Source organism: Mus musculus, chromosome 10 (genome assembly GCF_000001635.26).
Source record: "Mus musculus strain C57BL/6J chromosome 10, GRCm38.p6 C57BL/6J".
NCBI lineage: Eukaryota > Metazoa > Chordata > Mammalia > Rodentia > Muridae > Mus > Mus musculus.
Window position 1 is genome coordinate 4,243,148 of NC_000076.6, and position 4,052 is coordinate 4,247,199.

The following is a 4,052-nucleotide window of genomic DNA, read 5'->3' on the forward strand; positions in this document are numbered from 1 at the left end:
TTAAGGTTCTGCCCACCGTACTCGGAATTTTTCTAGTGTTAAATAATAGCTGCTTTAACAAACAATCAAGCTGAGAATCAAAACTTACAGGGGAGTGGGGTGGGGGAAGGGTATGGGGGACTTTTGGGATAGCATTTGAAATGTAAATGAAGAAAATACCTAGTTAAAGAAAATGTGGGGAAAAAAAGCATCAAAACTTACAAATCAGGAGGCTGGAGGGATAGCCCAGTGGCTAAGAGCACGTAGAGCTCTGGAGGAGGACCTCAGTTTGATTCCCAGCACCTGTGTCGTGGCTCACGACCCCTGTAACTCCGATTCTAGGGGATTGTTTTCTTCTGGCCACCGTGAATGCCTAGCACACACATGGTACACATACATGCATGTAAGCAGCACACATTTAAAAAAATTTTTTTCTTTTGGCTAGAAGTGGGAAAGGTTGTTGAGAATGCGTCTATTAGTGTAGTTCTCGCACTCTCGATGTAGACCAGGCTGGGCTTGAACTCAAGGAGATCCTCCGGCCTCTGCCTCTTGAGTGTAGGAACTAGAAGTGTACACCACCACCACACCCAACTTTTTTGAATTTAGAAACCATATATAGCCAGGAAGCTCTGTGAGTGGAGCGCTCTTCCTGCTCACATGACGCAGGACTCTAGGATTGTTTTGAAGTGTTAATTTTCCTTCTAGGCTCCGCCCAACAGTTACCTGGCAACAGTCAGGTAGGCCTGGCTTTCTATAAAAGGGACTGTTTGGCCCTTCCTTGCTCTCTTTGCCCCTTTTCTTTCTCTGACCCCTTTCTCCCTCTCTCCCCTCGCTCTCCCCCCCCGCACACCCCCCACCCCCGCACCCGCCCCATCTCCACACACACAAGCCTGCTGGCATGGTGATGAGCAGCTCAAGCCAGAAAAATAAAAACAAAACATTTCTAGCCCAGCTGCAGATCAAGAAGCAAAAGGAACAGCTGGGGAGGCCTGGCCTCTTGGCCTCCCTTTTAGCTGGCAAAACAAATTCCCTTTCCGAAATGGTTCCCACCCAGCTTAAGGTCCTTTACATTTATTCCCCTCCCTTTTTCTGTCCCCGATCTTCCATTCTTAAAGGGTGTTCCTCTCTCTTCACGGGGTATGTCGTTCTTTTCATCAATGTAACAAATATTCGCTCTATACATGGATCAGGTGGGAAGTACTTTGGTAGGCAGTGTGGGGCTGTGTTTAAATAAATAAATTAAATAATAAACAACCCCACCATCACTTAGGAGGCTGAGGCAGGAGGAATGCATGAGTTCTAGGCTAGTCTGTGATGCAGGGTGGGATTCTATCTCAGAAATCCAAGCAGAGTTGGGGGGTTGGGGCGGGGCGGCAGGCTAGGATGATGGCCTAGCAGTGAGGAGCACAGGCTAATCTAACAAAGAACCCAGGTTCTGTCCCCAGCACCACATGTTGACTCACCACCCATAACTCCAGTGCCAGGGGATCTTATGCCTTCTTTTGGCTTTCTTGGGCACCAGGGATGCACATGATACAGACAATACAAGCAAGCAAAACACTCATACCTATAAAAATAGGTAAATCTGTCTTCAATATTACTTGTTTTAAAAAAAAATCCAAAAAAGAGAAACCAGTTAAGACCCTGTGTCTTGTAGTCTTCAGTTCTCTGGGATTCTGAACAGCTCAGTCTGTGGCTCACTCTGAAGAAGCAGGAGAGCAGAGAACCACCCTCCTCCCAAGCTCACAGGCAGGAGGGAAGAAGGCACCGTTAACCCCGCACTCAGGAGGCAGAGGCAAGTAGAGCTCTGAGTTCCAGTCCAGCCTAGTCTACAGGGTGAGTTTTGAGATAGCCAGGGCTACAAAGAGAATCCCTGCTGTCTTTTTTTTTTTTTTTAAAGATTTATTTATTTTATTTATTACATGTAAGTACACTGTAGCCGTCTTCAGACACTCCAGAAGAGGGAGTCAGATCTCATTACGGATGGTTGTGAGCCACCATGTGGTTGCTGGGATTTGAACTTCGGACCTTCGGAAGAGCAGTCGGGTGCTCTTACCCAGTGAGCCATCTCACCAGCCCGAGAATCCCTGTCTTGAAAAACCCAAAAGGAAGAGAGAAAGGAGGAGGAAGAGGAGGAGGAGGAAGAGGAGGAGGAGGAGGAGGAAGAGGAGGAGGAGGAGAAGGAGGAGGAGGAGGAAGAGGAGGAGGAGGAAGAGGAGGAGGAGGGAGAGGAGGAGGAGGAGGAAGAGGAGGAGGAAGAGGAGGAGGAAGAGGAGGAGGAGGAGGAGAAGGAGGAGGAGGAAGAGGAGGAGGAGAAGGAAGAGGAGGAGAAGGAGAAGAGGAGGAGGAGGAAGAGGAGGAGGAAGAGGAGGAGGAGGAGGAGAAGGAGGAAGAGGAGGAGGAGGAGGAGGAGGAGGAAGAGGAGGAGGAGGAGAAGGAGAAGAGGAGGAGGAGGAAGAGGAGGAGGAGGAAGAGGAGGAGGAAGAGGAGGAGGAGGAGGAGGAGGAGGAAGAGGAGGAGGAGGAGGAAGAGGAGGAAGAGGAGGAGGAGGAAGAGGAGGAGGAGGAGGAAGAGGAGGAGGGAGGGAGGGAGGAGGAAAGAGGGAGGGAGGGAGGAGGGAGGAAGGAAGGAGGGAGGGAAGGGAAAGAAGAAGGGAAGGAAGGGGGAGGAGGAGGAGGAGGAGGCGGAGGAAGAGGAGGAGGAAGAAGAGGAGGAGGAGGGTCAGATTCTGGGCACAGCAGGTAGCTCACATGATGAGAGGTGAGCTTGGGAAGGTTTCTTGAGGGAGACCACAGAGTTCCAGAGGGGATGAGAGGCGGGCAGCCTAGGGCTGGATAGCCCTCCTCACTCTTCCTCTGCCTTGTCCTCTTTGCTGGATTCATCTTGTGATATCCAGATGGACTGGTGGACTCCAGCCAGTTAGAGGCTCCTGGAGTGGGGAGTGGGGCTGGATTCTTGCCGGTAAGGATTTACTCTGTCCCTTCCAGGAAAATAAACAGAAATTAAAGAAGAATACTGATATTAAAAACCTTTCTTGTCCTAGCTGGGCATAGGCATGGTGGTATATGTCTTCTATCCTAAAGTGGAGGATCCTGAAATCCTGAGTTCAAGGGTATCCTGGGCAACTCGTGAGACTCTGTCTCGATGGTTTTTACATTTACTGTTGGAATATGAGACTCTCCTCTCTCTCTCTCTCTCTCTCTCTCTCTCTCTCTCTCTCTCTCTCTCTGTCTCTCTCTCTCTCTCTGTGTGTGTGTGTGTGTGTGTGTGTGTGTGTGTGCAGAGAAGCAAGCTTGTGTGTGCACCTGTATGGGTGCCATAGAGCTTATGTGGAGGTCAGAGGGCATCTTGCAAGCGCTCCTTTTCTTCTTACACAAGTGTGAGTTCTTCTCCAGGATGTACACTGAGTCTCTGGGGACGGAACTCCGACCTCATCCTCATGGTTGGCAGCCAGTCTCTTCTTGCTGAGTCATCTTGCCAGCCCTCAATTTCTTTTCAAGGTTTTTCTTTATTTTTGCGCATGAGTGTGCATATTTCTACTCCTGTTGGTGCCCAAGGAGTCTAAAAGAGGGTGGCGAATCCTGTGGAGCTGGAGCTGCTGACGGCGGTGTGCTGCCCTATGTGGGTGCTGGGAACCAAGCTTGGGTCCTTGGCCACAGCAATATGAACTCTTATCAAACATCTCTCCAGCTCTAGCTGCTGAGATTTGGTCTGTTGGTAAGAATTATAATGCTTAATACCAGCCCCCAAGGTCTGGTAACCTCCAGGGACCAGGAATCCTCACATACCCCAGATGATGCTCTGTAATCGTGTCCCCAAGTTATCTCTGATTGGTCAATAAAGATGCCTATAGCCTGTAGCTAGGCAGAAGAGAAGTAGGCAGGTCTTCATTTTCCTTGATTGGGGTCTGAGGAGAGATCACATGGGGAGAGGAGAGAGGAGAAGATGCCAGGGGGTAGGTAGGTGAATCATAAAATCATGGCCACGAGGGCTGGCTGATTGGAATAAGAGCAGCCCAGATGGAACACGGGAAGTTATAACTCTGGGTTATTCACAGGGAAGCAGGCAAAATA